Here is a 26,817-nt window from a genome sequence, read left to right as displayed (position 1 = left end):
GTCAGAAAGTTCTTCCAAATGTTTAGCCAGAAACTCCTGATTTAATTTCAACCAGTTGGTTTTGGTCTGACCTTCTGGGGCTATGGAAAACAAGTCCACACCATCCTCAATACAACAACCCTTCAAGTACTTGAACATGGTTATCAGATCACCTCTCAGTTGTCTCCTCTCCAAGCTAAACATATCAAGCTCCTTCCAGGGCCAGTGCTAGGCTTGCTGACGTCCTAGGCTGGGAGAGCACCCAGGAGCAGCTGCTGCCCTTCCCACACTCAGGAAAGGTCCCACCAATTTAAACTGCCTGGGAGGCCAGCACCTGCTCCTGGGTGCTCTCCCAATCAATTGGTAGTGCTGGAAGAAGCAGCCAGGCCGGCCTGCCCCTCCATTTAAAGAGCCTGCCAACCAGCTGGTAGTTACCTGAGTCCTCCTTTTTCCCCTTCCTGAAAGATGGGGACAACATTTGCCCACCTCCAATCTTACAGCACCTCACCTGTTCTCCAAGAATTCTCAACAATAATGACCAGAGGCTCAGAAATTGTGTCCACAAGTTCTTTTAGTAACCTTGGATGCAGTTGATCTGGCCCTGAGCACTTCATTTCATTTAAAGAAACTAGGTGTTTGTGTACTATCCCGTGCTGATCCTTGGCTGCAACTCTCTTCCTTCATTGTGTTCTGGTTTTGACATGTTTATTTATTTATATTTATATTTAGACTTATATCCCGCCCTTCCCACCGAAGTGGCTCAGGGCGGCTTACAACATTATAATTCACATAGATTCAGCTTAAAAACATTTACATAATAATAATAATAATAATAATAATAATAATAATAATAATAATAATAATAATAAATTTTTATTTCTATCCCGCCCTCCCCACCTCAGCAGGCTCAGGGCGGCTAACAACATTTTATAAAAACATACAATAATAATAATAAAACCTTTAAGTTTAACAATATAAAACATCAACAATAAACTTAATAACATTAAAAACCAGTTCAATAAATACAGTTATTCTGCGGTATAGTTCTTCAACCGCGTTGGCGGCTCCTTAATTTCTGATCTTCCTAACAGTCCGGGTGTGCAAATTTGAAAAGGACATAAAAATAAGAATAAAAACCAGCGGTCTGTAGATGCATTTCTAGTTCCATCCAGAAGATGTTCTCAATGTCATTTTTAGTTCCATCCAGAAGATATTCTCAATGTCAGTTAGTTGTTATAGGCCTGCCGGAAGAGGGCTGTCTTACAGGCCCTGCGGAACTGCCCTAGGTCCCACAGGGCCCGTACCTCTTCCGGCAGCTGGTTCCACCAGTAAGGCGCCGTTACCGAGAAGGCCCGATCCCTGGTGGATTTCAGGCCTTTGAGTACCTCTCCCTCACAAGAGAAGACTGAGGAAAAGTAGGAACTGAGCAATTCTGCCCTCTCTTCGTAACCTGTTACAACTTCACTTTCCTGTCCCTGCAAGAGGCCTACCATGTCCTTGCTCTTTTTCTTACTTTGAACATAAGAACCTTTTTTGTTGTTTTTAGCATCACTCGCTAGCCGAAGCTCATATTCAGCTTTAGCTTTCCTAACTCTCTCTCTCTACAAGCACTGGTTATTTGTTTACATTCATTTTAGGTAATAAGGCCCACCTTCCTGTTCCTAAATGAATCTTTTTTATTTCTCAGGTCCTTAGAAAGCTGTTTATGGAGCCACCTTGGCTTTTTTAGACTCCTCCCATTTTTATTTCTCATAGAAATAGTTTGTGATGGTGCCTTCAATATTTCATTTTTTAAAAACTCCCACCCCTCTTGAATTCTCTTTTAAGTATTTCTGACCATAGGATTCTAACCCAAACTTTGTCAAAATTTGCTTTCCTGAAGGTCCAATCTATATGTCTGACTACGTACAGCTTTTCCCTTCCCCAAGACCGTAAATTCCAAAATTACATGGCCACTACTACCCAGGGTGTCCACTACTTTCACCTCATCAACTATAGAGAGTTTGATGAGTCTTGATGAGTCTTCCTGTTTTTGAACTCCCGGTGCCTTCATTAAAGCCTCCTTGGACATCATTACTTTGCATACTTTTGCTGGGTGGTGATCTTGCTTCCATCCAAGGAGGAATGGAACTTTATTGTGGTTGGCTTTGCTCTGTTGAGTTTTGTTCTTGTAGGTTTGTGGTGGCATGCTTTCCTCTTGACATGCGTGGCAGCTCATCCTTGGGTTGGGCTTCACTAGGACAAGAACACTTTCCAGAGAGTTGTTCTTTTTTGTGCATTTTATCATCAAATGACTGGGCAAGCTGGCAGCCTCAACAACCTGCCTGCAGCAACAGCATCACTTTACCATGGGGCAGTGTTTTCCATACTGAAGTAGACTTTCTTCTCTAAAGTATATTTTCCTTTCCCCAGAAAAAAAAGTTGTGGTTGTTAGAGAACGAGTGATCATGGTGCATCTCTTTTGTCCCAGGCAAGGGGCTTTTTTGGATGCATTTCCTCTTTTCTTTGACTTCAGGATATAATTCTTTTCTCTCACCAGATGCGGCTCGAGGAGATTATGCCGTTTCAGCTCCTGATATATTCTCAAGTGAAACACTTTGATCTGTAGCTTTTCTACCTTGGCAAGAATGTAGTCTTTTCCTTCAACTGCATGAAGCCTTTCCATCTCATAGCAGGCCAGATGATCATCAGCCTGAAGCTATCCTGAAGTCCTGATGAACTCATAATGATGAAATCAATTTTCTGTTGCATCCTGCACGTTTGAACCCAGGCCCCAAGCCCCAGACCAGCATGCGTGGGGCTACCACCACCAGTTCAGGAAAAACTTCCTACTCTTTTCTGTCGCATCCTGGATATGTGTACCCAGTAGACAGCATACCTCTCAAAACAACAATTTAGCCTCTAGCCCTCAATGGAGGGAATCATCAGTTACCAACAAACACCTTCTCCTATATTGGGGAGCAATACGGTATGCTCATGTTGTATGCTTATTTGCTGCTCACCCTGTACTGATATGTATGGACTGGAAACTTCCATTTCAATGTATCTGACAAAGTGTGTGTGCACATGAAAACATACCTTGAATAAAACTGAACTTGAATTTTGAACTATTCATGAGAACTTATTTCAATCAACATTTATCAGAGCCAGTTTGGTGTAGCGGTTAAGTGTGTGGACTCTTATCTGGGAGAACCGGGTTTGATTCCCCACTCCTCCACTTGCACCTGCTAGCATAGCCTTGGGTCAGCCGTAGCTCTGGCAGAGGTTGTCCTTGAAAGGGCAGCTGCTGTGAGAGCCCTCTCCAGCCCCACCCACCTCACAGGGTGTCTGTTGTGGGGGAGGAAGGGAAAGGAGATTGTGAGCCGCTCTGAGACTCTTCGGAGTGGAGGGCGGGATATAAATCCAATATCATCTTCTTCTTCTTCTTCTTGGTTGATGATAGCGGAATAAATTTCTCAAGGATCCTAACTGTGCCTTAAGGCACCAAGGAAGTGAAATGTCTGATTGTAGATGTTACTGCTATAGCTAATTCAGACTAATTTCTAATAATGAAACAAAACCAATAAGAACTGCATACATTCTACACACCATGTATGATTTACATTAGATTACATGACAGCTCCAGCACAGACCCTCAACTTTGGATCTTTAGGTATGAAATCCTTCTCCCTTTCTGAAGCTGCACACAACTGTGCATGTCCAAGGCAAAGGCTGCAACTTTTTCCTCAGTTCTTCTTGAAGAGCACCACATTAAGTGAAAAAGCACTCATTAAAGGAAAAGAAGGTGGGCTGTGTGACTGCCTATAGGACCACTCAAAGGTACATTAACACACAAGCAACCTGTTTTAGTTCACCGTGGTCTCTTTGCATCACACAAATTGGAACAGAGCCGCAAGGAGGCCCACCAGGTGGTAAGTGCAGGTGAAGTCCCATGAAGAAAGCCAAGGCAAAAGGCTGAGATCAGGTGGCCACCCTGCTGGATTCTAAAATGGAAATTCCTTTATTAAAAGCCACAGACACTGCCACAGCTCTCGTGCACTGTCTTTCAGAGCAGTTTGTGAGCCAACTCACAAAACAGCATTTAACACCCAACGGGAAGAGACGTTATGTCCCGTTAAGTCCAAAATGACAAACAAGAAAGGCAGCAGAACAAAATAGGGGTCAATTGCACCTTTAAGACCAACTTAGTTTTATTCAGAACATAAACTTTTTTGTGTGCATGCACACTTCTTCAGATAAGGAATGAGGTACAGTAAGCAAAACCACATATAGCTGGTGGGGTTTGGAATGCCAAGTGGTACAAAGTTAAAAACCAATAGCAGAACAGTAAAATTAACAAATTCAGAAAACCTTTGATATTTTTCTGAATTTGTTAATTTTACTATTCTGCTATTGGTTTTTAACTTTGTACCACTTGGCATTCCAAACCCCACCAGCTATATGTGGTTCTGCTTACTGTGCCTCATTCCTCGTCTGATGAAGTGTGCTTAAGAGCACACGAAAGCTTATGTTCTGAATAAAACTAAGTTGGTCTTAAAGGTGCAACTGACTCCTATTTTGTTCTACTACTTCAGACACACACAGCTGTCTGTTTGGATCTATCTACAAAGAAAGGCAGCAGTTTTTCAGACGGTAATAATTATATCCTAATAGGATGCTAATGCCAGCCTAGCATCCCCTGAGTAAAGAATCCTTTCTGCTTCATAGAATGGCTTATGAAAGAACAAAAGTAAAACCAGTTCCTAGTTGATGAGAAAACTAGAAGGAGATATATTTAAGTTTGTGTAGATCTAAACAAGAATGTTCAGAATGGAAAGTACACTGTTCACCATATTTCTTGGTAGGGAGTTCAAACTCTTGGAGAGGGGTAGAAAAGTGACCTCTCTGGTGCATCCTGCCTTGTCAAGGGTAGGCACCCATGTGATGCTGGTGATGCCCTCCCTCTCATGCAGAAATATAACAAAATTTAATTCTGGGTATAAGATATCACATGCATGAAGTGTGCATGCACACGAAAGCTTATATTCAGAATTGAACTTTGTTGGTCTTAAAGGTGCCACTGGAATCAAACTTTGTTGTATTGTATGTTGTCGAAGGCTTTCATGGCTGGAGTCCATTGGTTGTTGTAGATTTTCCATGCTGTGGTCTTCGCATTGTGAAACCTGACATTTTGCCAGCAACCGTGACTGGTATCCTCAGAGGTTAACCCAGAAAACTGGAGTTCTCTCTGGGTCAGCCCCTGAGGATGCCAGTCACAGTTGCTGGCAAAATGTCAGGTCTCACAATATGAAGACCATGGCCACACAGTCTGGAAAATCTACAACCAATTTGTTCTATTGCTTCAGACCAAAACAACTACCCACCTGAATCCATCTAGAACAGGGTTTCCCAAACTTTTCTTTCCCATGGTCCGGTTATTTTTACACTTCTCCTTCATGGCCCACTAAAATTCGAGGGTGGAGCCAGGAGACTTCGGGGGTGGAGCCGGGATACAGGAATTATGTCATTTCCTGTGGTGTCACTTCCAAGACAAGGCCACGTGATGTCACTTCCAGGGCACACTGAACCAAAATTCCACCAAAACCAAAACTCCACCTTTTCCTGTGATGGCACTCCCCCAAACCTGCCTCTTCTTCTGAAGTAACTTCATTTTCAGAAAAATCTCTCTGAAACTCACGCAGAGCCAAAATGGGGGTGGAAAGTGGGTGGCCTGCAACTTTTTCATACATTCCCAGGGTCCTCTCTTTCCACCCTCACATGCACCTATCTGTTTGTGTGTTCTTCTCCAGCTTGCAAGCGCTCCTAATGCTCATGTTCAATTGCCTGCACCACCTACACACCCCTTCCTCAACAGCACTGGCCAGTGTATGCAGTTGGAAGTGCTGTTGCCATTACCATCAGGAATGCCAGTGCTGTGTTATCACCCACACTGGGCCCTGGCAGCTGCTGTACCTCAAAATATGCTGATACATTTAGTAGGCCCTTCCTTCAGCAGCTACTACTGGAACCCTGGAACCCTGCCTCAAGCTACAACCAAGTTTGCTTGGTTTCAAGAAAACCTTTTGACAGCTATTTTTCATACTTTTCCTTGACTGAAACACTGGGAAATTGCTGTGAAAGCTAACAGAGAATTGTACTGCAATTAATGAATTAATTTCAAGTTATATAAAGTTTATACAAGCTTTTCTGCAGTTATCCCAAAAAGGATATTTATGAGGGGCTTACAGCTTTTTACTGGCTGTGTTTCCCATGCCTTTAAAGCAACCTGTTGTGCCGCTATTTAGCCAGTGAACGTCTTTCATCCTTTTTAATATCTACAGGAGGAGTTTAATTTTAGTGTCAAACAGCTGTTAAAAGCAGGACCAGTAAAATGGTGCCAAGTTCATAGTACCACCATTTCCAGTGCTGTTGAGATATACAGCAGTAATCTCCAATAATCTCTTTCTGCCCCATACCTCTAACTCTCACTCACACAGAAATCTCATAGAAAGGCCAGCTGGCTACCACTGGGGGTGCCAATTTTTCATTGACAGAGCTCCTATGTCTGCAACAATAGTATAATGAACAGAAAAGTTTCATCCAGTAAAAATGGAAGGAAAGAATGAAATGGAAGGAAAGGAAAGGAAAGGAAAGGAAAGGAAAGGAAAGGAAAGGAAAGGAAAGGAAAGGAAAGGAAAGGAAAGGAAAGGAAAGGAAAGGAAAGGAAAAGAAAGACATGGAAAGAAAAACGTAAGAGAAGCCATGTTAGATCAGACCAGTGAACTATCCAGTCCAAAATTATCTCACACAATGCCCAAAAAGCACCAGAATGTCCACCAGTGGGGCCAGGGCACTAGAAGCCCTTCCACTGTTGCTTCCCCATACCCCCAGCACCAAAAATACAGACTGAGCATCCCTTGCAGACGGAAAAAAGAAAGAAGGGGGAACTAAGGGGGGAAAAGCCTTACTCACCATCAGATTACCCCAGGCAGCAACAATTCTGCCCAGGGGTCATTTGGTTAAAAAAAAAAAAAAAAGCTACTGGAATGCCCACTCTCCGCCCCTCCTGGCTGAAAAAAACACACACCCCTTCTTTGCCGCCCAGGCCTCCCGGGAAATCTCCCCAAAAGAACATACTGCAAGGCACATGAAAGCTCATACTTTGAAGAACACTTCATGGATCTAAAGTGCCAGTGGATGCCAGCTTTTCTCTCAAACACTGGGAGAGGGGGAGAAGGTAGGAGAGGCAGCCCAGCTCCTCTCTGCACAACACAGAGATGGGGGAAGGAAGGAAGCCAAACAGAGCTCAGGCTTTGCAGCCTGTATCAGTCTTCAAGGCTAGCTTTTCTTTGCACAACACAGAGACAGGGGAAGGAAGGAAGCCAAATGGAGCTCAGGCTTTGCAGCCTGTGTCAGTCTTCAAGGCAAGCTTTTCTCTGTACAACACAGAGATAGGGGAAGGAAGGAAGCAGAGCAGAGGTCATGCTTTGCTGGAGGCGGGGCTAGCTTTGGCTTTTCTTGTGGCCCGGTACCGGGTCTCAACCCTGCAAATGGGAAACAGTGATCTAGAAATATGTTGTTGAAGGCATGTTACTATGGGAAGGGCAAAGTGGAAATTGAGTCAAAGGCTCCACTTAAGAAAGGATTGAAACACTGAGAACTAAAATGCAGGTTGGAATAACTAGATTTCTAAGAAGTTCCTTCTGGTCCATGGAAGACATAAAAAATTTAGATTGGTGGGAGCCTGCATACCAGAATTGTTTGCTTAGGGACCTTTGGAGGTTAGAGTGGTGAGCCCCGTTGGTCTTGAAGCAGTGTGCAGTTGCCACACACTCTCCAGCAGCAATTTTTGCCTTGGTATCAAGTGTTAAATTAGTGGGCCACAGCTATGCATGCCAGCAAATAGTTATAGATGCAGCCATGGTCTCAGTTACGGATAGCTACATAACAGAAGATAGCCGTTTGCTGCATTATAAGGCAGAACATTTTGTTCCTGTAGATATTTAGCCAAGATCTTTTCGTCTAATGATAAGTGTTCAAGGATAGGAGGAATTCCATTCCCCCCCACAGGAAATACTGATAGCTTGCCAATGTTGTTAACAACTCACAGAAACATCATAGCAAAAGAGTAAATCTTCCTACCAGCATCTTTCCACAGAGTGGGGGAAATGATGGCCCATATCTTGAGACACTTCTACAATTGTTGAACTGAACTGGGGGATCAGAGAAAATACCATGGGCTCAGCCACTGAATGCAGAAGGATCAGAGGTCAAGACACTATACTTGGTCAAAATGCCATCTTCAAAGTCAAAGGCTGAACCCAACCAGATGGATGATGATGAGAAAGATGTGGAAATTTCAATTATCATAGTGAACTGGAGTCACAGTGGGGAGAAAGGAAACAGTATCAACAAACAGCGGTGATGAAAAGACTTTGGAATGACAACCCACAGTGGAAGAAACATCCCAGCCACCTGCGTGGCATCCCTCACAGTCTCAGTAATGTAGTCAATAACATGGCAAGCAATACTGATCATAAGGACTGGCATCCAGCAGAGCAATGTCTAAGCCAGGCAAGAGGAGTCTTAGTATTGATGATGCAAGGAATCTAGTCAGAAAGTCTGCAATAGTACATCAGTGAGTGCTTCCTCCCTTAGATGGTATGAGTGTAAGACATCTCATAAGGAGTCATCAATCTGCCCATGAGAGAAAAAAATGACAACTTTTGGCATCTGACAGACATTCTCTAACAACTGAGGGGGTGCATGGATATGGAGTTTTATGATCTTGTCCAAGACCGTGCCCAGCCGCTTGGAGTCTAAGGTATGGGAAATTCATAACGAAGGTGATGCCCAGCCAGGACAGTTGTAGGTGGAACCACCTGTTTAGTCAGCTTTGACTAATGTTTGTCCTTCCTCTTACATTCTGAAATTGAAGGGAGACAGAGGCAGGCACTTCAGTTTCTGCAGCTTGGGTTTAAGCCAGATTCACTGTCTCAGAATCTGAAGGTACTGATGGGTCCAGAGTCAGGATCACAATCATGGACATTCAACAAGACTGGTTTAAAGATTGATTTAGGTAGAGACTTGCTTATAGTAGACTAACAGAGTTAAGACTGCAGAAACCAGGCATCTTGTAAGGCGCAATAAGTGCTTCCTCTAAAGGCATAGCACATGGATGAAAAAAGTGATTCTAGAAAGCTTGTTCTGTAAATTTTTGATGGTACCTACAGCCATCAATAGTGTCCTTTGTCGCCCTGACATGGATAGCCCAGGCAAGCCCAATCTTGTATGCAGCACTAAATATGAACCAATAATACTGATGCTATCTTGGATTTTCGGATGGTAACTGTAAATGTAATTGTACATGTATGAAATTATTTTTAATGATTTTTATTGTTTCTAATGTATTTTGACTGTTGTTAGTTGCCATGAGCCCGATAGGGGAGGGCGGGATAAAAATATAATAATTAAGTAAATAAATCTTGTCAGATCTTGGAAGCTAAGCAGGGTTGACTGTGGTATTAGTACTTGGAAGGGAGACTGTCTTTGAAATACCCAGTTGGTGGGCAAGCAGGCTTATTCAGCCACCTCTCTGAATATCCTGCAGCCCCCCAGTAGGGGGTCAATCACTAGACGTCAACATGACTTCCAGGTGCAAACACACATGCACAAAAAATACATTTAAAAGGGGGGGGGGTCTCTTGCCAAGGCAGAATCTGTGGAGGGCACCTTACGCTGACACTACAGGCACCTCTTGGTGATCTTCTCAGTCATACACTGGGGGAGGGGAGAATAATTTTTTGTTCACAAAACTCCCCAAAACAGCTAATGAGGCAAAAGACTAGTAGATGGAGAAATGGTAGGGGGGAAAAATGAGGCCAAAGTTAGAAGAAAAGAAAGTTTATTCTCACAAAGAGAAAAACTGAAGTCAAAAGTTTCTTGTTAGGCAACTACCTGTTGGGCTTGTGCAATAATGTGCAGGCTCCAAAGGCGGTAGAATTTTGAAACTGAAAGCTTACCACCTATAGAAGGCTCTAAAATAGATAATCTCTGCAGATGGAGAGTCCATTTGTGTCAGGCATGAAGAGCAGAACATTAAAGAATGCTCTAAAACTGAACCACAATGATCCAACGCATTTAATATTTATTATTTTAATAGCAGAACAACAACTGGTAAAATCTTCAGCATCCTAATTAACACTGAAACTCTAAGAGAGCAGCCAATTAAGTCTGCCAGTGTATGGACAATCCCACCCAGGTTTCAAGCACAAAATGTTAACCATACTGTTCCTCACTCATCCTTGTTTGTAAACCAAAGCTGCACTGAAAGATTGTCCCATAATGAACAACATGAAGATTCAGGCACTGATGACTCTATCACTGCCTTTTCCAGGAACACAAGTTGGACAATGTGAAGTGTCAGCTTGATTACCTCTCCCTATCCTCAGTCCACACTAAACCTTCCACCTTAGTTGGCCCCCATTCCCTGATAAAGTAGGCAACAAAAGGACTCTCTCATAGCCAGATAGAGACAATCCCCCCAAAATTCTGCTCCACCCAAAGCAATCAGCAAATCCCATTCTATAATATACACATGATATCCAAATAAATAAACTACCTTTCAGACCAAATGTTATGTTATTTCACATTAGTTTCCTGTCTACTAAAGACAACTCCTTCATTGATAAGAAAGTCCATGCTTCAGTCCAGATCTCAATGTGTGACACAGTTGTTGCTTTTCACTTTTGAAGGATTGTTTGGCTATTACCGATGTGTATAGAATTCAGAGCCTTTTTCCTTTCAAGAGGTGCCAGGAAGAAGGAATGTTCCTCAATACTGTTAGGTGAAGTAAGTTCCAGAGAACATACTACTGTAAAATTAATGTGTCTTAGGAATTTCTAACCAAAATGGCATGAAACCTGGGCATAGCTATAACATATATATTAAATTTGCACTTTAAATTTGCTCCTTACCTTTCCAACATTTACTTGTCTGATAACCCCAATTTAAGGACTCTACAAGGAATTCAATAACTGCAGTTTATTTATGTATTTGCTTTAATAGTAACCTAAGGTCTAAAGAAGTTTAACATTATTTCTTGCCAGACAGTTTTCTGGCAAGATTGCCAGGGGAAAGTTAACAACTTGATTCAAAGTAATTAAAAATAGAGGAGAGGGGGAGAATTACATTTGCTCCACATATCCTACAGGCTGATAATCAACTGGTGAATTAATATTTTGATTTTTTGCCTGTCCAAAACATAATCTGTTATGGGATATGGGGAAGAAACCACTCTGAGTCAGGGCAGATCAACTGGCGCTGTGTCATAAGAAGCCATACAACCTACTTCTGTAGGATTGTGATGAAAACCCACTGATCTGGGACCAGTAAGTATGAGGTGGTTGTACAGAACACATTACATACACATAGTGACATCACATATACAGGCACTTACGTATGATCCCATCTGGGCTATCCTCATGTTTGGGTAAGTAGTGTGCAGAGAGATCACTCTGAAGTACTTCATCTGCCGTTGCACGAGCTAAAGCTGCTGCCAAAAGTGAAGGGCAATTACTGGAAGAGAAAGAATATAGAATAACTGATTTTCAGCTAATAAAACAACTAGAATTACACACAAACTTGCACACACACAAACCTTGGAAACAGCTATTTCTTAAACATTACTTAAAAGTCAGTGTGGATTTTTAAAAATAATCTATTTATACCTTCTAATAGCAACCAATTGTAGAGTTATATAATAAGCGCATCTTTTACTTTTCTTGGCATAGGCAAATGTGAGCTGCATGCTGCAATGGCTAAGATAAAAACTGAGAAGCAGAAAATCCCTGATTCAAATTTTTCCTATGCCATTAACACATTTAGGAGTCTGATCCTTAGGTGTAAGCATTATAACTGGTTTCTAGACTACATAGATTGTTTATTTATTTAATATTTATGTATTCAAAACATTTATTCCACTTCTGAAGAAAATGGCAGTTTGGGAAGATGGATTGTATGTCATGAGGTCCCTCCCCTCCCTAAACTCCACCCTCCACAGAAAGCATGGAGGTGAAGGGCAGTGCCCACCACTGGCCCACTGGACAGCCTGGCAAACCAGCCTGGCAAACCAAGTGTATATGTGCGTTGGTGGGGAGAGGGGGTTGCACCATCCTTCACCTCCTTATCTTCTGGGCTCTGCTTGCAGTTCCACCGGCCACCTGATGGAAGCAGTCATGCTACTCTGTCTGCTTTTGTGCTTTTTGTTGATGTTGAGAAGGCTCTGAGGTAAAATGGGATGCACTCACACAGGGTTGAGAAAAGCCATCCTTCCAGTCAGAAGGATGATGTATGTATGGTGTCCATATACCCCATCCCATTGCTGCTGGTGCTGCACCGCCCTCCCCCCCCCCCACTTTCTTATTGCTTATCACACTGGCAAAGATGTATTGACCAGATGAGAAACCGGCCCCCCGAAAAACTCTGTTGAAGGGCTAAAACACACATATACACTTGGTTTGCCAGGCTGTCTATAGTCCAGTGGGCCAGTGGTGGGCACTGCCCTTCACCTCCATGCTTTTTGTGGAGGATGGAGTTTAGGGAGGGGAGGGACCTCATGACATACAATCCACCTTCCCAAACTACTATTTTCTTCAGGAGAAATAAATGTTTTGAATACATTTAATATTAAATAAATAAGCAATCTATGTAGTCTAGAAACCAGTTGTAATGCTGTGAGATCTCCAGCCCCCAGCTAGCAACCCTACTGCAGAAGGCAGAGAGCAAAGCCACCCCCCCCCCCAGCAGACTCACCAGGCTATTGTAGTCTGGCAAACCAGCTGGGGGAGGCATGCACCTCTCTCTGCTCCCACACCTTATTGCTCATGACAGAAGGACATGGAGAGCAGGACTGTATTAAATTCAAGGTTATCCTTTTCATCAAGCCTTCTCTTTTTGGAGGGAAGAGGGTATTGTCTTAAATACAGCATTGTCCTCTTCTGGATGAATACAGTATGATCCTATTTGGTGTCTCAAGGTTTGCATATATTACATCTCTGTCCTTGCCCTGGAATAACTTCTCCTCCATTCCCTAGCATCCGCTATCTGTTCTAGCTCCCTCAGTACCACCAGCTGGTGCTGAGGAGTATAGGCTCGCAGCTACTGCAGAAAGAACTCACCACTGTCTGCAACACAACTGTGCTCCTCCAGATTTTTTTTTTCCAAAGCAAAAATATCTTATGACACACAAAAATACCTACTCTAACCGATGGTCAGCTCTCAAAGAAAGCACTGGAAGGCAGCAACAGCCTTCCAGTTTCACTCAGTGTACTCAGCTGTTATCCTTTGTACTGCTTAGGTTATCGTTATCACTCTGGCCAACAAAATTGCCATTCCATTAGAGGTTTCTAACTTAAATACACACGCCACGTTTCTCAGCTTTTTCAGTTTTTAGCATTTGATGCTTATGCAAGTTACATAACCATAGGGTTAAAATTAAAAATACCAGCAATACCCCCCTTCAAATGATATCCTGTCAAGGTGAAAAGTTCTAGCCCTTTAACTTAAATGCCATCTACACAAGCCCTTTCCTAGCATCAGCAGCCACGTAATCTACCCACGCAGCTACTTCGGCTCATTAATATGCACAGTAATGAAATGAAACACAACTATCGGGGGATATTGGAGAGCAAGTCTGGTGTAGTGGTTAAGTGTGCGGACTCTTATCTGGGAGAACCAGGTTTGATTCCCCACTCCTCCATTTGCACCTGCTAGCATGGCCTTGGGTCAGCCATAGCTCTGGCAGAGGTTGTGTTTGAAAGGGCAGCTGCTGGGAGAGCCCTCTCCAGCCCCACCCACCTCACAGGGTGTTTGTTGTGGGGGAGGAAGGTAAAGGAGATTGTGAGCCGCTCTGAGACTCTTCGGAGTGGAGGGCGGGATATAAATCCAATATCTTCTTCTTCTTCTTCTATGGGTGGCTCTTCCCAGCACTAGGTGAATCCTCAGATACCATTTCACCTACAGCAAGATGCTGAAACTCAGCATCTATCAGCAGTGATAAATGAGCTTTTACACACACCTGTCCTCTCATTCCCCAATAAACAAAGAGTTCACATATATTTTATAAATCGCTTTTTGGCTGCATTCTGGATGGGGGTGGGGAGAGGGGCGTATTCACACGTCATGAACATCACTCCTGCAGTCCTGACGAATGCACAGGGCATTGCTACTCACATAGCATGCATGCAGTCATGAGAATTAGGCTTCAGCAAGAATGATCAAGGCAGGCCACTGCAAACGGAAAAACTTTGAAAATAGTGATAAAGTAATAATGTGTGTGCTCTTCTCAAAGAAATCCAAATTTAGTCCTAAAACAGATCAGATTCTGAAACCCGACTCCATATATTAAGCACAACCAGTGCTTTTCTTTTATAACATATTTTAATAAATTTTTCAAAGTTAACTACAAAATAGAAACAGAGTAATTCAACAACAAATTTATAAACATGGATGTGATCAGAAGCAGTCAATACTTATATACATGAATGGTAGGCATATGAAATCATACACTCTTTAGTAGTTGAGCAATCTCTTATCAGTCGCTATTTAACATTGATAAGAAAAAGCAAAATAAAGAGCCTTTACCAAAGTTGCCATTTCGGGAATCTCTTTTTGATCAATCAAATGCTCCAGGATCGGTTGCCAAATACTATAAAAATCAGAATTCTCTAATTCTATGTCTGCTTTTGTCATGTCAGTCAACTTTTCCATGATATAGCAGGAACTCAGAGGAAATGCAGTTCCAGCTGGCTTGGCATCAATGGCTGTGGCCTAATATGCAAATTAGTTCCTGCTAGGCTTTCTCTTCAAAAATTCTCTTGCATATGTAAATGAGGGCTTAATATGTAAATGAATCCCTGCTGTGCTTTTTCTACAAAAAAAGCCCTGAGTACAGCCTTGTATTTGGAATATGTGTGACATTTTGTAGCTTATAAAAGGACCTGCAAGTTCCTTTCCTGATCCCTTTTTTTAACGACCCCCCCAAGTCTGAAGTAAGCTGTTTCTGATTGTGTGGTTTTTGTCTTGTCTTTTATTTTTCAAAGTTGATTTTTCAATCCAAAGAGAATTGTGCAGTCCATTCTCTAGCTCCACTTCTTCTAATTTAATTAATCTGTCATTTGGCTGACTGCTTGATGGTATAGCAGCTTAATATGGGAACTGCCAGTCCTTCTCTCTCTCTCTCTCTTTTTTCATCTTGCAACACTTTAAATTTAATTTTTGATATTTTGCCATTCCAAATAAATGCATTTATTTGTTTCTGCCAGTCCATCAGAATTTTTTTCTTGTATATAAACTGGTAGCATCTGAAACTGGAAGTTCAGTTTTGACAACATGTTCATTTTTACTGTGGACAGGGCGTTTTTGTTTTTGTTTTTTTTTAGCAGGAATGCACAGGAACGCAGTTCTGGCTGGCTAGGCATCATGGGGTGTGGTCTGATATGCAAATGAATTCCTGCTGAGCTTTTTCTACAGAAAAGCCCTATGTGAAACATTGGTGACATCACTGGGTGTGGCCTAAGATGCAAATGAGTTTCTGCTGGGCTTTTTCTACCAAAAAAGCCCTGACTGTAGATATTCTTCCCATCCATGATCATTTTAGTTTAGACCACTTTGCCAAGTCTCCTTGTAGCTTTGTCCATGTATTTTTTGTAATTGTCCTTAAACAGTGTTTCATTTTGTCCATACCCAAATATTTGTCTTTAATGTTATTTCACATCCTGTAATTCTCTTAACAGTATCTTCCTGCTGTGTTAAAAACGTCATAATTATTTTAGTTATTCTGTATCCTGAGGACCAAAACTTCTCAATCTGTCCTATAACATATGACAGCAAGGTACAACATCATCTGTACAGCTTCTAAGTTTAAATTCTTCCCCATTGACTCTTAGTCCTACAGTGTTTGGATCATGTCTTATCTTGGAAGCCAACATCTCCACTGCAAGTATAAATAGGAGTGGAGATAACGGGTATCTTGATGTGTACTTTTTTCCTGTTTCAAAACTGTTTTTTTAATAGTCCATTTACTATAATCTTTGCTTGATGTTCTGAATAAATGCTTTGTATCCAATTTGTGAATCTGGAACTACAGTTCAGGTGTTGTAGCATTTTTTTTTAAAGAAAGGACCATAACCAATTGCCAAAAACCTTCTCAGAATCCAAAAACATAAACACTGCTTTTGTCCCCCTATTTTAATGGATTATACTGCATTGATCATAAAATGTATATTATATTATTGTTCATAAAGCTCTTTGATACAAAACCAGTCTGGTCCAGATGGATTATTTCCATGATACATTTCTTTAGTCTTTCAGCCATAATTGAAGTAAAAATTTTGTAGTCCACATTCAATAAAGAAATAGGTCTGTAGGATTGTGGAATTAATTGATCATTATGTATCGATGTTACATAAGCTTCCTGCCATGAAGGAGGCAAAGTTTTTGTGGTGATTATTTCATTCATAACTTTTTGAACTAGCAAAATTAGTTTATCTTCCAAGTATTTCTAGTACATTGCTGTAAGCCCATCTGGGCCAGGTGCTTTATCTTTTTTCAGTTTTTTTAATTGCTTGGGAGATCTTTTATATTGTAATATTTTGCTCCAGAAGTATTCTATTATAATCTGAAACCATCTAAATGGGTGCATTTTTAATATAAGGTCTCTGGTATAACCCCCTTCCCCTGATATTATAATTGTTCTTGAAAAGCACCACAACATTTTGATATTTGAGCTGTCAGGACATTACATGTTGACCCTTCTGGAATCTGCATAAAGAATGCAACCTTTCCAGTAGCATTACATACCAAGCAGCTATATAGATATTAAGTAGGTGGTGAGAAAATCCTTGCTGGTCACATTTTTCCAATAGTTTGGACCTGTACAATGCATACACAATTAAGCCTGCAGACTTAAACTCCTTATCTCCTTATCTAACAAGGTATCAATTTTTATTGTTCTGCTGGGTTTCTGCAAAAGCTGCTTAGAATATCTGAAACTATGTTCTTTAGTTTGCAGTACTGGTGTTTGGCACAATATTCACAAGTTCAAAGCTACACTTTTGCAATCTTGAAGATAGGCAGTTCCCACCAATTAACTTTGGAGGAAACAGCCTGAAAGAAAACCCATGTAATATTATCACTGTGCCCTGAACTGGATGGCCAAGGTTAGCCCAGTCTTGTCAGATCTCACAAGCTCAGTAGGGCTGGCCTGGTTAGTTCTTGGATGTGAGACAACCAAGAAAGTCCAGGGTTTCAATGCAAAGGTAGCCAGTGGTAAACCACCTCTGAACATCTCTTGCCTTGAAAACCCTATGAGGTTGCCATAAGTCATCTGTGACTTGACAGCATTTTCCACCACCATCATTGCATTTGCTTGTGCAAATGGCTCTGTGTATCTCAAAGAGCCAATAATGAAGTGAAAAAGATCTTGCAAGCCTTCCTCCAAGCAGCTTTGTTTCCGTTCTGTATCTGATAATAAACAAAAGAATCTACCAAGCCACGGCACGCTTAGCTCTGCACTTAAAGGTAGTCAGAGAGTTGTCAATGTTGCTGGATAAGATGGAAGGGGAAAACAATCTCAGGAAAGCTCCCTTTCTCTGTCAGGATATTCTCTTCTAATAATACCAACAGAGAGCAACAGAATTAATTGCCTTTGACATCTGTACTTTGTAAATCTTCTTAGGAAGGCTTTATAGGACCGTGCAGTGCAAGCAGTGAAGTGATCAGCTAGGGTAGTCCCTCTTGCTCTCAACTAGTAAGAATCAAAATCTCTTTCCAGCAGCTTTTATTAAAGGATCGTAAATGGTTTGTTTCGTACTGTCAAACTAGACTTGCCAGAGTGCTACAAGCTAGACAATGAAAGCAATTCCAACCGTTACACTGCAGTAAAAAGGTAAAGGTAGTCCCCTGTGCAAGCACCAGTCATTTCCAACTCTGGGGTGACGTTGCTTTCACGTTTTCACAGCAGACTTTTTACAGGGTGGTTTGCCATTGCCTTCCCCAGTCATCTACACTTTCCCTCCAACTAGCTGGGTATTTATTTTACCGACCTCGGAAGGATTGAAGGCTACCTGAACCTCAAGCCGGCTACCTGAACCAGCTTCCGCTGGGATCGAACTCAGGTCATGAGCAGAGGGCTCTGACTGCAGCACTGCAGCTTTAGCACTCTGCACCACGGGGCTCTTTTACACTGCAGTAACCCCATATAAATTCCCTATATTCTGTACTGATCTGGACTTAGCTTCAAGTTTAACCAGTGTTAAGATCAGGATACATATTTTCATTTTATCCCTGTGTAGTGCTCCCTTGTAGGTGTTAAAATAAACACTTGCACCAACCGTGATGTACATGTTTTCTTCCCGATGTCACACAAGCAAAATATCACATGTAAAATGAGCCCTCAGTAATTATGGATCCAAAATTAAAACGTTAATATACTGATCAATACTACAAATAAAAAAAGTTCTGTCAAGCAGAGGCATAGAGAAGGAATTCCCAAAAGTAAGGGAAAAGAGTGAGGGTCAGTGTGGGTTAATACCTTGCATCCAGGACTATTGTAGTCCAGTGTGCATAATACCAAATGCTTTGCTTCATCCATTGATTCTCTATCTGACCTTGAACAAGTCAATACCTCTCAGTCTTCACTCTCCAGCTGTAAGAGGAAGCAGCAGTCACCATGAAGACAAAAGACTATGAAGATTAAAAGCACCAAAAGAGCTACAAGCTTTAATCATCAGATCAATCTGAAGATTTACTTAATCACTTAAATTTATAAAGACAGGGCTGATCTTTTGAGGCACACTTGATTGTTTTTAAGCTATTTTGATTTCTGTGTGTATCAGACAATTTAAGATGGTCCAGCTATGAGTGGTAGCTTGTTTACTATGCTGTAAGACTGTACTTCTCTCAAAATCTCAGGAAAGTTATAAATTGTGAGTCCGGGTAATATGCAAAGCATTTAAATATAATTAGTTAAAATAAAAATAATTGGTTGACAGTCCAAGCATTAATAAAAGTTTATTTATTCTGTGTTTTATTGAAATGTGGTTGTTCCCTAACAAACGATGTTAAGAAAATTTCCTGGAGATGATCTTTGAATAGCCCAAGAAAATTTATCTTATCACTTTAGTTATATCTTTGTTTTCTACTGAAAATGTAAAGAAACTCATGCTTCTTTTAAAATTACATTTGTCCCTAGATAAGAATGAAAGGCCACCTTTACTATTTATTCAGTGGCAGCTTTTATTTATTTAAGTTATCCTATACATAGAATGTCTCTACAAGACATGTCAAAATTTCAGTAAGATGTAAATGCATTTAAATTGTTAAAAAGGCAGTTAACTGAAAATTCTTAAATTGGTCCACATTTCTCATATTTTTACATATCAAATGTATTCTGCAGCTGTGCTTTAATGGTATTTCTAAAAAGGCACAGCAACAGCTAATGCCTTTCGTGTAGTGGAGGTCAGGATATAAATCCAATATCATCTTCTTCTTCCCGTAATGTACCCAGCTTGCTGGGGGTAAAGTGTAGATGGCCGGGAAAGGCAATGGCAAACCACCCCATAAAAAGTCTGCCAAGAAAACATCATGATGTGACATCACCCCATGGGTCAGTAATGACTCAGTGCTTGCACAGGGGACTACCTTAACCTTTTTAATGCTAGAAGATGCCTTTATCATCCCAAATTGTTTGACTCAGAGACGGACAGAGAGAGCGGCATCCACGCTGGCTAAGCAGCCGGTAAAGCTTTGAATGGCTTACTTGAGCACACAAGGCATGCCAAGAGAGTGCTATTCTTGGCTGGGATGTCACTGCAGAGTCTCCTCTCCTTAGTCCAAAAGCATCAACTTTCCCCGTCTTACTACCCTTCTGAGCTGATCTACACTATGCAGTCTTGTGGCATTTCCACAGCAGGTGAAATCTCTGATACTTTTTTTAAAGGCATGTAAGTGCCAGCAAAACGGGAGGATGCATTTTTTAATGTATGGTGAAACCTGAACTAATGCAGAGAGAGAACAGATTTATCTTTTAAAAGGTGGGGTAAAGCCATTTGAAATGACAATGTTGAGACAGCAAAAGGATGTCTGATAAAACCAATTTCGGGGGAAAGATGAGAAAATATTACTGGATGAAGCTGCTATCTGTAAAGTGTCACAGGAAGGGATAGACAGTTGCCCAGTTAAATACAAGATTAATCTTTCTGGGCAATAATAGCTGCAGGAAACAGATCTTACAGAGCACCACCTGAACACTACATGACTTCTGATTTGTAATACCTACACAGTTGGTGCACAGACAAGTTTCCACCTATTTAATATTTATATCCTTCTTTAAGAGTTAAAAAAAAGGACTTTGGAGAATAAATGAAAACAACAAAAGGAAAGGAAAAACCTCCAACTGTCATCTGGGTTTTCTTTAGTAGGTGATGTGGAGTGGACTTAATTATTCTAGGCCATAATTATTTTGGAAGGAGAGGGTACTGCTGCCGAAAGTCTACCACAGCATATTAGTTTGCAGACTGCACTAAGATGCCAGGAGAAATACTTATGGGCCTACTAGACTCTTGTTTAGCCTTCAATGGCCTAGAGTACTTAGGAAATGTAGGCTGGAGTCAAAATAATACTTCCGCCTATATACACAAACTCAGCTGTCTTATGCTGCATTTTAGTTATTAATGTGTTTAATTCATTATATGCCACCTTTCTCCTCAATGGAGACCCCAAACAGCATACACTGTTCTCCTCTCCTCCTTTTTATCCTCACAACAGCCCTATGAGGAAGGTTAGCTGAGAAGTTGTGACTGGCCCAAGGTTACCCAGTGAGGTTCTATGGCATGACTGAGAATTCAAATACAAGTCTCTCACATACCAGGCCAACACTCTTAACCACTACACCACAATGGCTCTAACCAAATCAGAAATATCAATCCACAAACTTCTGAAGCTGACACATTATTCTTACTACAGTGTACAATGTTCTTCCCTGACTTACAAGCATAACCAAACAAACATCCTTTGAGCAGATTTGCTTGGCACTTAATCCTTATATCACATTTTCCTTATGAGCGGCACTGCTTCACAGGCACACACACATAACCATGCTCTGCTCCTATTCCCCCAGTCTCACACTGGAGAACCAATGGGGGGATACTGGTTAAACCAAAAATGGGGACACCCAAGTACACATGACCAGCCATGAAGTTTACTTTGTGACCTGGGGCCAACCATTCTCTCTCAGCCCAACCTATCTGAGGGTGCTATAAAAATAAAATGGGTGCAGAGAGAACCATGTATACATTCTTGAACTTTTAAAAAAGGGTGGGATAAAAACATAACAGAAATGCATACCAGCATCTCTACTTTGAGGCAACTGGATGATCTGAAACCTCAGCAGTTAGGAACCCACAACTTCACACTTTTCTTTTTAAAGAATCATAGAGTTGGAAGCGACCTCCAGGGTCATCTAGTCCAACCCTCTACACAATGCAAGAAACCCACAAATACCTACCCCAAATTCACAGGATCTTCATCGCTGTCAGATGGCCATCTAGCCTCTGTTTAAAAACCTCCAAGGAAGGAGAGCCCACCACCTCCCAAGGAAGCCTGTTCCACTGAGGAATCGCTCTAATGATCAGGAAATTCTTCCTAATGTTGAGCCGGAAACTCTTTTGATTTAATTTCAACCCATTGGTGCTAGTCCTACCTTCCAGGGCCACAAAAAACAATTCCACACCATCCTCTATATGACAGCCCTTCAAGTACTTGAAGATGGTGATCATATCACCTCTCAGCCACCTCCTCTCCAGGCTAAACATCCCCAGCTTCTTCAACCTTTCCTCATAGGACTTGGTCTCCAGACCCTCACCATCTTTGTTACCCTCCTCCGGACCCATTCCAGCTTGTTTATATCCTTCTTAAATTGTGGTGCCCAAAACTGAACACAATACTCCAAATGAGGTCTTACCAGAGCAGAGTAAAGTGATACCATCACAGAAGCCACAGCAGTATTAGAAACTATAGTCTGGGAAATCTTGAGCCTTAAAATTGTAAGCAAAGAACATATCCAACCAAATTTAGATAAGAGTACTAATCATTCTAGAATCAAAGTATTGGAGCATGTCTTCATGCAACTCTTAATGGAGTTCAAATGTGTTGTTTTGGCATATGCCAAGTCTGTGGTAACTGCCAAACCCTATACTGAAAGATTGGGCAAATCATGAAGATAAGAATAGCCATGCTGGATCAGACCAAAGGCCCATCTAGTCCAACATTCTGTTCACACAGTGGCCAACCAGCTACCTCTAGAAGCCCACAAACAAAAAGGCCGCAACAGCATTGTCCTGCCCGTGCTCCCAAGCAATTGATTTAAAGAGGCATACTAACTCAAGTAATGGAGGAAGCAATCCACCATGATTAAAAGCAATTGATCATGGGATCAATACAGGTGGTAGAAGCCCTGCAGAAGAACACTGAGCACCACCCTGTGCATAATTTCTTTCTTAAATGCAAATACACTGAAAACATAAAAAGAGCTCTGCTGCTGGATCAGTTCAAAGTCCGTCTTTTCTAGTATTGCGCTTTCTACCATAAGCCAGCTTAATGTCCCTGGGAAGCCCACAAGTAAGCACTAGAAGTAACAGCTATTGCCTCCTCTCTCCCAGCCTAAACAATTGGCATTCAGAGATGTTCTACTTCTATATGCGGATGTTCCTCCAGCCATCATGGATAGACTTCTGCTGCAGGAAAAGCAGCTCTCCAAGCTGGGTGAATACGCACCAGAAAAAGAAATGAGGTTCAGCATAAGTAAATGCAAAAAGCGACATATGAGAAATGCTTGTTTGTCTCAACATTTTCAGCAATATGCTGCTTGAATTCACTTTTTGCTTGCCTTATTGTCAACTGACTCATGTTTTACCACAATCTGTACTTCCTTTTTGTTCATCTTGTTTGGGCAAGCCTTTCTCATTTTATAAAAGGAGCATTCATGCTTTTTATGATTTCCTTGACTTGTGCTGCTTCCCCACAGGGGCGATTCCACATTATGCTCTCATTGCCACTGCAAACGTATTGGCAACAACAGAGCCTGGGAGGATTCTCCATTCTTTCATCCACCCCACCCCACTTGCTGGCTTAAAAAAAAAAGAAGTAGGCATGTTGCTACAGTGTAATGCTGCTATAGAAATATACCTACTGCTGATTTTTTTAAAACAGTAAAACGCCTGAAGATGGCAGTGGGAGGGGGTAGGAAGCATGAGGAGAAATTAAAGAAGAGATGGCACAAGATATGGGTGAAGAGGTATGGAAATCTGTATCTTCTCATCCATGCTCTTTTAGGAAATATCTACCAAAGCTTGTGGAAGCTCCCACCACCACCACCACCAAGCTATTATCTGGGCAGGGAACACACAGTCAAGTTCCTCTGTTGGGTCAATAATCTTTGGATCACAGATCATGCTGGCTTTCTTTCTTTCAGACTTGGTTTTACTTCCCTAATCTGAATTATAAATTTTATCTGGGCTTCAATTAATGTGGATTTTGCTCCAAATGTCACATAGATTACTCTCTTGCTTTTCCCTGTTAACTTGGACACTAACATCGGACTTCAAATCAGTTATGAACAAATTCAACAGCACTGGCTCTAACACAGGATCCTTTGGGGGAACTGTACTGATTGCTTCCTTCCATTAGGAAAGCTGTGCATTTATCCCTCCTGCTTTCTGTATGGTAACTGTCCACTTATCCCATGACTGAAAAAGTTTGTAGATTATAAGAACTGGCCAAGTACAGTTTCTTACATGATTCTGAAATGTCTCTGAGCCTCTTGCATGCTTAAGTATATGTAGAAGATATGTACTGAAATGTCACTTTGGTGACACATGTTCAAGGGTCTGATATTTTAACTGCATTCATATTCTATCTCTCTTTCAGGTTTGAATACTTACTCCCTATTAAAAGCTCTGTCTGTAAATCAAAAGACCACTTCCCACATATTTGACATTAGCTAGTCTTTGACAGTCTTTAAAAACCTGTTCGACCTGCCAACCACATTACCTAGTACAAGCAAAGAGGAACGTGCAGCTTTTTAGCCTTAAAACTGCAAGGTTTTCCACACAGGTTGTTTGCTCCAGCTCAGATGACACTGGGAAGTGGGGGGTTTTCCTAACTTTCCCTCAGCATCATCATGCTTTCATGCAGCTCCTGCATACTCCCTGGTTTTGCTGTGTTCTTTGTGCAACCTGCTTTGCCATTTTTTTGAAAGATCACAGCAAAGTCAAAAAATCCACAGTAGGTATATTTCTATAGCAGCATTACATTACAGCAACATGCCCTGTAGGTGGAGAAGTCTAGATTAATCTCACCCACATCAGCACCATTTTTCCTGCCCCAGAGGAGGTCACTTATCCTGGAGAGAGCATTCAGTGTTTTTTTAATGGGTAACTGTATTAACAATATAATGATGTAACATATAGTTGGCTCTCAGTCTGCCACTGACTCAGTTAAGGGTTCAGATTCAATATCAAGAATGTCTCAACATGCAAATTAACAAGCAGGAACAGTATGACTGAATAATCAAAATAATCATTTAAAATAAAAGGATGACACGATAAATTAACTGGCAGTTAGGAAGAGGTAGACATAGAAGAAACAATGTAAACCTCTGACTATTTTTCCATTATCATCATGTTTATCACTTGTTTTCCACGCAGGCAATATTAGCGCAGAATTCTGTACTTCATTCTTTTACATGACTGCTGTGGAAACGGGGGTGAGTAGCGTAGTAGCCAAGTCTGCAGATGATGTGAGAGCATTCTGAAACTGAAAGTGGATTGTGAAGAGCTTCCAGAGGCTTTGGAAATTAAGTGGGCAACAATGCAGCAAATAAAAGTTCAGAGTTAGTAAGAACAAGGTAATGCATATTAGAACAAAAAAAAAACACCTTAACTTTAAATATATGCTGATAGGGTCTGAACTGGTTGAGAATGAGACTGAAAGAAATCTTGGGGGCTGCAGTGGATAGCTTGATAAAAATACAACCTAACATAGAGCAGTGGTGAAAAGGGCAAACTCCATGTTTTGGATTATTAGTTAAATGTATATATTTACATGCCCACCTTTCTCCTGGACCTCTCAGGAGCCAGTAATAACAATATAAAGACAAACGTTAAAAACAAAAAATCTAAAAACATTAAATCCAGCTAAAATCATAACTACCACCCAGCTCAGAAAGCTCCTAAAACTCTCTGGAATATCTGTTTTGCAACCTCATTGGAAGCCAGGAGCATAGGAGCCCCCCAAAACTCTTCCTGGAGGCATGGGTTAGCCAATGAAAAGGCTGGAACAAACAAAGTTGCTGCACAGGAACATGAAGGGAGAAGTCATCCTTCACATATGGGTCCCAGATCATGAAGCATTTTAAAGGAAAGCACCAGCACCTTGAACTGGATATGGAAACTAATTGAGCCAGTTAAGAGCCCTCAGGATCAGAATATCATGATTTCACCAGCTAGCCTCAGGTAACAAACAGACTGCTGCATTTTGCACCAGCAACAGTTTCTGGATTATCGGCGAGTACAGCCTGACAGAGAGCATTTTATAGTCTAGCCTTCAGCCTGACCTAATCAGGTAGCTGCAAATAAAAAGTCAGGTCCCTAACTAGATATACCTGGGGAAACAACCATTGGTTACTTAGAAGAGTCCTTCTCCTCTGAGGGCTAGAGGACATCTTGTGGGTGATTCCCATCCTTCATTTAGGGAGGCAAGAACTGATTTCTTCAGTTCCTGTTCCTTTGGCGTGAGTCACCCTCAACCTCAGTTCAGTAACTTTGACAGCAGTAATAACTCTAAACTTCAATAACATAACTAGAAACAACATGAATAACACTGTAACAAGAATAGATTAAAAACAGGAAGTGAATATCAAAATGTGAAATAGAATAGGGGGGGGGGAATTACAGGATAAGGAGGAGGAGGAGATAGCCCAGGAGGCCAAGATGTCCTCCAACTTTTAGAAGAGAAGGACCGTTCTCACTATGTAACCAATGGTCATTCTCCCTCTGAGGCGGGAGGGATCTTATGGGATTTCTTAAAGCAGTGCCCCTAGTTCTCCGGAGGGTGCTCATCACTGTTGTCCTCCAAGACTTGTTGCAGAACTCTATGGCTGAATGCTACATCTGCAGAATCACAGACAGTGATTTTATAATGTGTTATGAAGGTCAAAACTGAGGACGAGTGGCAGACCTCCTCTACTGAAGCCTGTCTTGCAAAGGCTGCATTGTCACTGCACTAAACACAGAACATGTCATTATGCCTGCTGGTACTGGTAGTTTTTATCTCTCGTATGCCTCCGTGATAAAAGACCTGATAGTTTTACTCATGGCCGAGCTTGACATCTTCCTTCCAGTATGTGGTGGAGAAATATTTATGAAGAGAGCATCTGTCTTTGTAGTGCTTCAGCGATCCCTTGATGTCTAGGGTACACCATACCCTTTCCTTTGGATGACTGTCTCTGGACAGAAAGAAAGCAAATAGATTTCCTGAGTTCTGCGAAAGGAAGTTAACTTTTGGTCTGAAGGTCTGTTCAAAGAACTAGTTTTTCCTTGTGAAAGACACAAAGACAGGCAGAGCCCCTGACTTCACAGACAAGAGCCCCAAGCTCTGATACGCTCCTGGTCGAAATTATGGCTGTTAGGAATATGGTCTTCATTCTCAGATGAGTCAGGGATATCTCTTTGATGGGTTTGTATGGAGCCTTTCTTGGTGCTGACAGTACTGTGTTCATTTCAATTTCCAGGTTGGAAATCT

The 26,817-nt window shown here is 41.5% G+C and overlaps 1 protein-coding gene across 1 annotated transcript in view; it reads right to left on the bottom strand.

The window, feature by feature from the left end:
* PPM1E (protein phosphatase, Mg2+/Mn2+ dependent 1E) overlaps positions 1–26,817 on the bottom strand; it is a 141,059-nt gene that overhangs the window by 18,753 nt on the left and 95,489 nt on the right. The window contains exon 2 of the mRNA XM_060258816.1: positions 11,417–11,535. The gene's annotated coding sequence lies outside the window, so the exon portion shown is untranslated. The remainder of the gene's footprint in view (positions 1–11,416; positions 11,536–26,817) is intronic.

This window comes from Heteronotia binoei, chromosome 18, assembly GCF_032191835.1.
Source record: "Heteronotia binoei isolate CCM8104 ecotype False Entrance Well chromosome 18, APGP_CSIRO_Hbin_v1, whole genome shotgun sequence".
Taxonomy (NCBI): Eukaryota; Metazoa; Chordata; class Lepidosauria; order Squamata; family Gekkonidae; genus Heteronotia; species Heteronotia binoei.
Note: the sequence above shows the minus strand (reverse complement) of the source record. Positions and strands in the feature narration are given on the sequence as shown.